Consider the following 11,810-nt stretch of genomic DNA (forward strand, 5'->3'; position numbering starts at 1 on the left):
TTTCCTCCCCAAATAATTAAAATTAGTGTGGAGACAGATTAAAGGAAAGTTGTGTTATAATATCCATTTTGGAAAACGGTAAGGATGAAAGGCTGAGAGAATAAAAATACTCGGGAGTGCTTTAATTAGAAAAAATTACTAAGTCATCTTGGCAACGAAATGTGACAGACAGAAAAAATAGCCTACAATTTGAGTAGGAATGCAGGAGATTAAATGTTAAATGAACCACTATGAAAATATACAGGGAAATACATTGCATTGGTTTTGAAAACTTGTCTTAGACATGTATTGAATTGCTAAAATATATTTTCTCCTTTGAAGTGATTTGCAAAGCAGGATATGTTCAATGTGTTGGAAAACTTTTGGTCCCTACCTAAGAGAGACCTGAACTGAACTGTGTTTAAAAGAAATATCTGTGCATCTTTCCTTCTGCATTTCACCTCATTTCGTAACACCCAGTGGTCTGCAGAGACTTCCATTAAGATCTGTAGAAAACCACCATGATAAACTATAGAGTAGCACAACGGAAAAAGCAGTCCATCTCTACTTAGGTTTGATTTTTATATCCTTGGAAATAAGCCTTTTACTTACATGTTCTAATTCATAAGACAGTAGTAGCTTTGGTCAAGAAAATATCCCCTTGACAAAGAAACAGTAAAACATCAAATTGTTTTGCTTCACAAATAAACCACATTCATCATCAGAACTCAGATTTCCTAGGTTTTGTCTTTTTGGTGTTTTTCCTAGGCAAGAATGCCTCATTTCCATATGAATCAGTCTTTTGTAGGCTTCATTAAGGCATCTGTAATGATAACTCAATTACAGATTAATTGCAAATATGTAGTGATAAGATAAATTGCTGGTTATGATAGTGGCTAGGAGTTCATATTTGCAAGGAAAAGCCAGAAGTAGGCGGAAAGAATGGTCAGTAATACTTCCCTGCATATCTGTCACTTATGGTACCATGATAAATGGAACAAGATAAGGTAGAGCATGCTCTCTGCACCTCGCAACCCCCTCCCACCAAGAAGTATTCTTCATTTGGGAATTATTTCCTTGATTGTCACAGCAAGTCAAACATCTGTAAAACATGCCGTCTGCTCAGTCAGTTACTGATCATCTTGACCCTGTGGTGACAAAGGTAAGACAAGAAAACTTACCAGAGTAGCTTTCTTCCCCTTAAAAGCTTCCAGTGTCTCAGCTAGCACCTTTGCCAGGTATGCTTCCCAACAGACTCAGCACCTTTCAGGGCACAAAGTGATATAATTAACATCTCATGTGTGTCTTATTCTTTTTTTTCAATTAGGTTTATGGGGGAGTGGAATCTCTGATTAGATAACAGTTCAGATGTTGCAAATTCTGTCTCTAGTCCCAGGCTGTAAGTCTACACTTGTTATCTATTTCAAGGTCCATGAAATACTAGTGCCCTTATAGGAATAAAATAGTGAATTAAATATGCTATAAATTTAGCTTTCAATGTCTCTAACATTTCATATCACAAACAAGTAGCATCTAAAAAAAGAAACTACATTTTAATATGAATTTAAATGAGCAATTTAAAAAAACCTCAGAGAATAGCTCTCCTTTCAGATTTCTTTTAATGCTGCTCTAAAAGCCAGAGCTCACAAAACGAACACCACTAGGGGCTGAGTAAAATTCCTGCCCTAATTCCATTCAGAGCAAATGATTTATAGAAGGGATGAGTCTAGCCAAATACACAGAGATAATCTGTAAACAGGATGTGGTATTTCTCGTGCAGAAAAGAAAAGGCTGAATTGTGCCCTTGAGAACTCTATCTTGCTCAAAGCCATCTGTTACTCAGGCTTCTATATCCATATCTATCATGCTACTGATTAGCTGCATCTAAATCTATCACTCAGAAATATGAGAGTCTATGCTGCCTGGACACTGGAGGAAGAACTCAATAATTGTGTACTTTGCAACCCCAAAACCACCACCAGCAATACCCTGTCTCTTTTTAACATTCTGGGAAGTGGGAGGAAAAAGTTTACTATGCTAACTGTATAAGAACTGTGTGTATGTTACTGCAGGGGACCCCAATCCTGCTAAGACTATACGCGTACTTCACTTTAGTGGCTTGGGTACTGGTCAGAAGTAACAAAGCTACCCTTCGTATACTGGCAAGAAGATGGTGAATTTCCAAGGTTACTAACAGACCATACACCATGTTCTACATAGATGCTAGTAAAGCTTGTAAGGCATGGCTACAATTACTATAAATCTGTAGGAAAACCACCAATGAATTCCCAGGATCTAGGTTTCACTTCTTGCTTTGTCATTATCATGTTAAAGCCATTGGGCCTCACCTCTGACTCACCTCTTGAAATTGGGATAAAAGTGTTTAAATCCTTTGTAAATGCTCCGAGACAAATTGCTGAAGTGTGTGGCACAAAAATGAAGTAAAATACATACAATTAATTAGCAGAGCAGAGAGAAAAGGAATGGGTAGGGCTCAGTCTATGCAGTCTCTCTGTAGTATTTGAAGAAAATAATTTTTCTGCTATGCACTACCATTCTTACACAGGGTAAGTTAAAAAGTTGACCTTTGCTGATGGACTCAAGAAATGGGGACAAAACCATCTAACCTTCCATTAGACTTTTGGCCCAGTCAGACCATTTAGTGCCATTAGAGTGGCCACATGGTCCCCATTTATAACAACACTAATAGATTACCTACCAATAAAAAAAGTACATGTTGCAAGAAAGCGTGAGAGCTGATCCCCAGAAAACTGTAATGTTATAAGCCAGAAGGATTTCCACAGGATTCCTGTTCATCCCAGAGAACAGTTAGTTACGGCATAGTTGTGAAATAGTCTTGCAATCTAGTTGCAAGATCTTGATAATTTCAGATCACAACAGATACAAATTTACATACCACATGAAACAATAAGGGTCTATACTAGGACATCTACTAGCTTTATGCTTATTTTCACTGGACAGACACCAATGTCAAACAGGAGCTGAAAAAACTAGGAGTCTAACATTGCTTTGTTAAAACTCATGGTTCTAATAATATTTAAATTAGCTGCAGAGCATGCCCTAGTAGCAGAGTACACCACTAAAAAGCCTTCTTGCTCTCCCAATCACTCTCTTACAACAGAAGTCCACCTTATAAATTCTGTGTACCATTGATGACTGAATTCTCTGATTAAGATCCCAGTATGTTTCGTACTTGTGCACACATGGATATCAGAGACAATTCCTGCCTCGGATATGTAAATGACTTACAACACAGCAACACCAGTGGGGCTGAAATAAATGAACAAATAGGGAGACACCATAACAACAAAGCAACATAAGCAACAGCAAGTACCAGGTGTCACCTGGCCAGTCATCTCCCTGGGTGTCTTTGCAGATTCATCCAGACTTCACCAGCACTGACTGTAGGCTAAACTTCCTAAATGTTCACATGGAAGAACTCCTAATCCACATTTGCAGCTTTAAACCCTATCTAGTCAATATTTATGTGGGAATGAGTAGGGATATCACCCTACTCAGGGATATCTATACCTGGGCGTAGAACCGCACACCAGTGTTGATGGATCCCCTCAAGTGCCCTTGCACAACTGCCCCTTGAAGGATATGCAAAATGTTTTGAAATTGGTCAGAAAATAATCCTTGAGCATCTCAGAACCAAGACCCACAGCACAGGCAGATGCACGCAACCAGCATTGCAACAGAGAGGACATGGTACAACAGGTGGGGCTCCTCCAACTCTGGCAGGTTCATGCATCATCTGCAGAGCCCTGGGGCTGGCATGGATGCCTTTATTTCACCTCTGCAGTCTGGGAGCTGGAGGGGAGAGAAAGGCACAAACAGGCTCCCCCCAGGAGTGAGGTAGAGGGGGCCATATACTCTACTTTGAGTTACATCAGATATTAATGGCTGGGAAGATCAATCACAGGGAAAATTTGCACATTTCACAGGTTTGCTGGGTTGTATGAAATTCTAGGAAAGAGGCTGTGAGATCTCCAGAATAGGAAGGTCCTGCCAACAAGGTAGTCTTACATCACTTTAAAAAATAAATTTCCTTGAATTCACTGCAAAATGCTCATGCTCTGGCAGGAAAAGTGTAGCCAGCGGTGCAGGTGCAAGAAGCCACGTCCAGCTGTGAAAGCTGAATTAGCCCTAGGAACCAAAAGCCAGGGGAGCAGGCAAGGACCTGGAGGGTGCAGTCTGGCATGCTTACAGCTGCTGCACTGCAGCCTAGTGTTAGACCCAGCTGTTGAACAGAGAGATTAGACTTATACAGTCACTTGATTGCTTGTTATAACCTTTCTGGGTGAAGCAAGAATACCAGTTTAGCAATTTTATCCTGTCAGCATGTACAAATTTGTTGTTATTTAGTATAGCAACAGCCCAGATGGATTTATTGATTTTTAATCATGGAGGTGGGACATTACTAACCTACTTTCAGGCTCACACCTCAAGGAGTAGCATGGTTCTGTGGGAAGTCACATGCACATGGGTGCATGAGGAGAGCACTTCCACAAAGAAAATACAAAACTTCACATTTTTTTCAAGTAGTTGGCATTTTCTGCCCACTCCTCCCATCTGATCCTGTCTCTAAAAGGAAAAAAGTCTAGAAGCCCCCCCAAATCCAGCTCTGGGCAGTCCAGAACAAGTGTCACCTTTGAAACTTGACACGCCTTATTAATCCTCTCCAGTTCTTTCTTTGATGGATGGCCCAAGAGAAGCTCTTGGGAAACAGCACGAAGCAGGCAGAGACTTGATCTTTTACATTTTCCATCTGAATTTCATCTGTACTGTTTTATCATCACAATCTATTGTTTCTTTCTTCCCTTCCTTTCAACATATTTTTTTGTGGATAGGCTCTCAGTAATGCACAAAGAGCTTTTGACCTTCATTCATCCTGCTTGCCCACAAAATCATCAGTGGGCTCGGAAAGAAACCCAACCAAACAAACAACAAAACAAACACAGAGTAGCCACTGAAAATTTTGAGAATTCGTGTTGGCTGGCACTAATACAAATATTTACATGGGTATAAGGAAGGGAAAAGATTTCCAGTTTTGATCACAGGCTAGCAGCAAAGCAGTGCTATATATGAGTATTTATTGGGAATCAAAGGTTTACTTTGATGTGAGTAAAGTCACTGAACTGGTCAGAGCATGAAATCTACAGTACACAGCATAAATCAATACATCCATTGAAAAGATGTGAAAAACTGGGCACCTTGTCTGAACATTTTTTAGACCACCCAGGCTGGCAGTTCCACATGTTTCAAAAACTTTCCTTCAGGCTTAGAACTCCTATGAAGTCAGGGGTGCATTCAGTTTAACAACTTGATTACACTACGTTCATGAAGGGATCAGAAAATGTTTTAAAAACAAATGACCCTTCTTATCTCAGAAACTGTTGGCTTAAGGAACTGAAGAGAAGTACCAGTGAAAGAAAAGAATTTTTGACAAAACAGCTGCTGAGAGACAGATAAAGTGCTAGTCATTTAATGAAGATACATTTCTACTAACTGTTCACTTTGAGGAGAAAGGAGAGAAAGTTTCCTTAAACCTACGTGAAAGTACATGTTGTCAAAGGGAAGCTCAAACATTGCTGACTACAGCAGATGTTCTATGCTGCTTGCACACCCCTGGCATAGAATAGGTTCTGAATTTGGCTTCTCACCAGCTCTATGTCTTTTCTTTCAAATCTGTTGTAGGGTCTTCAAAACAAGGATTTCATTTTACATATCAAACATAACGCAGCTCCAATCTTACCTCCAAGTGCTTATATAACACTGGAAATAAAATATATTTTCTTGAAAAGCAGAATAAACTACAACAGAGAATGTGTGCAACCAGGACTAGTTGTGTGCACTAGTGAAGTTAATTCAAAGCCGACAGCACCGCATGAATTGCCAGACCACCACTGATAAACCAAGTACCCTCAGTCGCAGTGGAAACATCTAAAAACCCCAACCTAAACATAGTATACATAATATTTCTCATTTTAATCTTGCATTCTATTAAACCATCCCTGGATGCACTTAATGTTAATGTTCCAGTGCTACAGGGAGATATATTGAAACCTTAACATACATTTCTCTGAGCAAAAACAGTGGCTAAAAGGGGATGCATGAACTAAGCACAGATGTTTTACTAATTTGAGTTATGCAGGACACTATTGTATGTCTGAATGCCAGATCATCTGATTGTTGGATAGCAAGATCTTTGCTTAGGTGTCTTGTTTCTGTCATTTTTGCTTTTACCACTTTAATATGTAGCTGTTAAAGACAAATACAACATATTTCTTGCTGCCCACAGATGTCATTCCCTCCACAATTACAGTTGAAGTCTCATTCTACTCTCGCACTATAATAATGGATTATTTAAGTCAATATATGTCAGTGGAATAACAGCAGTGTGAATAAGTTACCAGTTATGGCACACATCTTCAATTTCTAAGGATTTTTTAATCCCAACTTTTGTCAACAGTGTGTCAGCAACTAGCATAAGTTTTGGCAGACTTTTGAAAAACATGTTAGAGTATTAAATCCATAAATCATTTATTATAGACTAGTAAAAGATGACAGACTGGCATATTACAACCAGACCTAAGCTTCACGTATCAGCATGCGCACATCACTTTGGACGTTATTCTTGAACTATATAATGAAACCACACATTTCAAATCTTCAGTTTATATTCCAGCATCATTAATGATGAAATCAACTATTCAGGCCAGGGTTTAGACAAAATTAATAAACTATTCTCCATTTTTTTCCCCCGTTTATAATCAGAAGTACACATCTTAAATATCCTAAGTCTGCATTAGCTTAGTTACATAAATAAAGGAGGCTGTAAGTTTTGAGTAGAGAAAAACAACACTATGCTTCCAGGTAGCCAAGTTTCTACTCGTTAATCAGATGTATTGTGTTATGAAGGAAAAGCATCATGTTCAGGATAACTCAGTTACCATGATTAGTAGTTTGGAGTGTCTTCTTGGCATGTGATTCTTTCAGATATTTTTAGAGATCAATTAATATTGTGCTTGGATCATTTAGGCCTATTAAAACAGAGTAAGGTACTCTGATGTTTCACTGTCACTACCATTATTTTCACAGTTCCTTTTGGTTTTTTCACTGTCAATAAGCTGAAAATTAAATTATAATATCCTTTGTATGGTCTAAAAAATTTGCATATAATGACTGATTTTGGATAGTTCTCTTGAGAAATGAGGCTTCTAAATTCTTCCTTTCCCTTTTGTTTGTTCTACCATAAAATTTAAATCTTCAAACCTTGTGTACTCTGTATTAACAATCTGCCATTATCATAACCTGATGTACTGGAAATTCAGTCATGGTTGCGCTTTCCTCTGAAAATACCTACTTACCTTTACCATTTTTAGTTATGTAGATTACAAAATTATTTTAGCATTGTTTTAATTATTTACTGGATACAGTCAATGTCAAGTATTGAAATATCATAAAAGAAGTTTAAAATAATAATGGTCTGAGACTTCCTCCTTTCCCAAACTTTTGGATGCATTTGAGTCATATTTGCAAGTACTAATGCAAAATCTTTGTTGTTACTGAAAGCTGGGAATCTCTCCTGACAGAAAATTAAGTTCTAACAGCTCCACATCACCACTGTTAGAAACACAGGTTTTGCTGCAATATTCTTGAAGTGTTACTGCAGGGTTTGCAGGGGAGAGGGAATTTTTCTGACTTTTTCATTTCAAAGAATTTGGTGAACTCTTGAGTGCAGAGAGAAGCTGGTACAAACATTTTTTTAAGATCTTTTCAGATGGGCATATGGAACTCACGTCAGGTAATAAAAGGAAACACAGAACAAGCTACTCTGCTTGTACGGAAAAAGTATCAGAAATTACCTTGGGTTCAAATACCCAAATTTTCAGATTTGGAGAACTATTGATACCCTTAGCACAAGAATTACAAATTTACCTTTTTCCACTCGCTATACAAAAATAGTCTTCTGGAAGATAACTTCAACACTGCTAGAGCAGTCAAGAGTAAAACAGGTAAACAGTTTCTCTCTTGTAAAGGACATGATCAGAGTTTATCCACTTGTCACTTTCCAATCTGAATAAAACAGTTAAATTTATTCACTTTTTATTTAGTAAGCAAGTGATTTTCCTCTTTTTTTTTTTTTTTTTTTTAAGTACACCACTGTGAATGCTCCTATTCCTTCCAAACTATATGTATGCCCCTGACAAAAAACGTGTTCACCAAGGCACAGAGGAAACTTCATAAAGACTCATACCAATAAATATTTCACACCAAAACCTTGTATTTGGTGTTCTATAACAACCTGTACCTCAGGCTCAAGTAAAAAACACCCCAAAAGTTTCCTTTTTTGTGGAACAACAAAATCCTGCCTCTCCATGTTTTTTCATGATGTACAATAAGACGACAGGAAAACGGTTGCAAGCCATAAGCATATAAATATACTGTCACCTGGTTTCTTAAGCAGTATCACCAGAACTTGTTCTCTGAGTGTACCCAAATGTCAATCAGCTGTGAGTACTCGTAATATTTGTTGGGATTTTTGATATATGGTACACATATCTGGTTAGGAAACTGTACTCAACTCTGGGGCATTTGTGGTATCTGACACTGTAATCTCCTTGCAAGGATTAAGACTTTTTAAATTGTTCAGCTGATACAGTTCTGTCCCTATCTTCTGATACAAAAATAAAAAATATCTGACTAATGTCATGGTCAAACAAAACCAACAGCAATACAGAAAATCTAACCTAGACAAAAAGAATAACAGTACAATAACTAAAAGCCTGCTGCAAAAATATAGCAGTAAGCACAAGTAAGCCTAGTATATCCTTTTGCTCTAGCTTCATCTACTTACAGGTATCAGGCCATTACTACATTCTTACCTAGTATTTGATCATAAAGTCAAATCTGCAATTCTTACTCCTTAAATGAAAAACTTCTTCATGTAGCTAGACCCAGTGAAGTCAACAGAACTACTCACTTAAACCCAAGGCTGAAAGAACTTTACAAGCACCAGGCAGAGGCAAAACCTCTTTCTTGGGACATTTTTCTACTGAACTCTTTCACCAGTGATGTGATCCATAGCCATGTAACCTCTATAGCTGTCCAAGGCAGATTTCAGCCTACTTTTCCAAGACCTCTGGCCAGTCAAGCTAATTTTTTTGCTGGGGTCCATAATTTGGAACGAGCCAGTGTGGTATTGTCATTGTTTCCAGTTGTTGACGTGATGAATGGAGTAGGGACAGCTCTGTACTATCTGTTCCTTCTCTGTGTTATCAACACATCAATTCAGACAAGTTGTTTTTAGCAACAAACATCTGGAACATTAAGACAACTGATACTTAACTGGGAAGACAAATCTCCTTAGTATTACTAATAAAACTGAACCAAATGACATAGCTTTAACCTATGTTTAATGACGAAATTTCAGTCTCTGAACAGGAAATTAGGAAGTGATTTCACACAAAGCTTAAAGGTTATTGCTCATTGTTCTTGTAATGTAATTGTTTGGTGCTTCCGGAAGCATGAGATTTATACAGGCCCAGATAAGAACTAGTAATGCTACCCAGTTAAAAAAAACCCACAACAAAAAAACCCAAAAAAAACCCCAAAGCAAAAAAAAAAAAAAAAAAAAAAAAGTCGTATTGCAAAATACCCCAAATCCACTTTTTAATCTAATAACAAGTGGCTCCATTTTGCAATTCTTACTCATTCAATGAAGCACTTCATGTGATTAGACCCAGTGAGGTCAATAGCCCTACCCATCCAAGCAGTTATGCTTCAACACCTTTTTATTAGCGTGACTAAACTTAGTGACATGATACAGTAGAATATTTGCCTTCCTCATTACCATTGAACAATTAATTTCAAGACATGACACTGAATTAGATTTTTGTGTTAAATGTGACTCCATACACAGGATATCTATAGTCTCATTTCCCGTAGTTTTGTTATTCATCATTTCAGTTCTGTTCATTCTATCTCTTAGGGAAATACAGGTTGAGAGAGAAAAAAAAAAGTAAAATCTGTATTTATTACCAGTTATTATGGTAAAGAGCTGGTAGCTAGGTTGCCTTATAAAAACTAAAAATCTTTCAGTTGCCTCATACTACTTTACTATGGTTGACATTAGTTATTTTTACCCTACACTGTCAAACAGATGGAAGAAACCAAATTATTGTTCACTTTGCCTACTTACTGTAAAGTTTCAAAAGGTTTTCGAGAGCCATTTTCTTCTATTTTCACTTGTGCAGAATTTCTTTTGACTTTTGAGAGTTTTGCTCCATCTATGGCTTTGCAGGCTTAGTTGCAATTCTGTTTTAAGCAGATTTAGCTGCAATTCTCTCTCAATTTCATGCCTCACTGAAGTCAATGGAGCTCTGAAGAGGTACCAAGGGTCAGATGGGAGGATGAAAGGGTGAGAATTTAAAAATTCATCCTAGAAATTGGTCACAAACACAGGAAGGGCAACATTACAAAATTACCCCAAGAATTTTTAAAATCCACAAGGTTCTCTGCCAGTTATTTTTTGAAGTTGGTTTAAGCCTTATATTTAATCGCACTATATAATTTTGTTAACAAAAGAAAATGTTATTGTTCCTTACTTGGGGTTATTTGTATTTAAGATTTAGTGTACAATTCTGAAACACCCTGCATTTGTCACAGAAGCTTTAGGAACATACTCTGGTATTCCAAAAGCACTGTCATGTTTCAGGAACTAGGACTCCAAGAGTTCAGCTCAAAGCTGGTACATATACCAGAGAATAAACTCATCTGAAGGTTTCCCAGAGTAGCAGGTTCTATTTCAAGACATTAGTTTCAGTCACAACATTTTCATTAAACACACTCATATTCTTACAGGAAGATAGTTTATATTGGAGTCTTAACTGTCACACTAAAAACTAAAAAGATAAAGCTTCTTTCCTATGGTGTTAATTCATTTTTATATTCCACACAATCTCTAATTTTAATATTATGCAAGATAAGTTTGACAGTCCTCAGTAAAGAAGTAGAATCAAGGGTTGCTTTTTTCCAGTCTTTGTAGATCTCTTTGGAGACAAATCCCTACATCAAACAAGGCAGCGTATTTTATATCACTGGGGAAGTCTAGGTAAGTCATGCCTTAGAGTACTTTTAGGCAGGCCTCATTCCACTCTCCAGCTACACGCATTCATCCCTTAGCCTGGGAGGTGACTATGCCAGCTACATTTAGCAGCCTACTGCTTGCAGTGGATTGCAAAGTAATCTTTCCTGTACACGAGACCGTAACCCAGGATAGAGGTCTACGTGCTGCTTTTCCAATGCTGCTAAAATTTCAAGCTAATAAGTGATCAGCTACAACTTGCTCTAAGACTAATACACATCCTTCGGTTCCAGCACTTTCACTGTAGCTAACAGACATCTAAAACAGTCTTTTACCTTGAGTAGTTCTTTTCCTCACCTGCTATTCACTATGCTGGCAAACAGCAGATGATGTCATAGATTCACTGTGGCATTAAAGCAGTTTCTTTGCATAAGGTTTCTGTCTCTTTCTTTGCTGGAGGAAAGCATGCTAAAAACAGAAGAGAAATGACTCAAGACTTCTGACTGGGATAGGCAAAAACTGAATACTTGGCAGGGAAGGAGGGAACTGAGGGTGGGGGCAAGCTTAATAGACTCTGTTTTCATTGAAAACAGGTGTATAAAGGAAAGAGCAGGGATTGAGAACTGTTGGAAAAAATTCTGGAGATTGTGGTTTACTATCGTACTTCTGTGAAAGAAATACGAGGAAAAAGTCCTTCCTCCTCCTCTCTTTCTTTCCT

At 37.7% G+C, this 11,810-nt stretch overlaps 1 long non-coding RNA gene across 1 annotated transcript; it reads right to left on the minus strand.

Annotated features, from left to right (window-relative positions):
• Positions 1-1,160: 1,160 nt before the first annotated feature.
• LOC142601344 (uncharacterized) lies at positions 1,161-11,576 on the minus strand. The gene is made up of 3 exons (XR_012834946.1): positions 11,450-11,576; positions 10,208-10,388; positions 1,161-1,242 (listed from the first exon to the last, which is right to left on the minus strand). It is a non-coding gene; the product is annotated as an uncharacterized LOC142601344 (long non-coding RNA).
• Between the last annotated feature and the right edge of the window lie 234 nt (positions 11,577-11,810).

Source organism: Balearica regulorum, chromosome 3 (assembly GCF_011004875.1).
Source record: "Balearica regulorum gibbericeps isolate bBalReg1 chromosome 3, bBalReg1.pri, whole genome shotgun sequence".
Lineage (NCBI taxonomy): Eukaryota > Metazoa > Chordata > Aves > Gruiformes > Gruidae > Balearica > Balearica regulorum.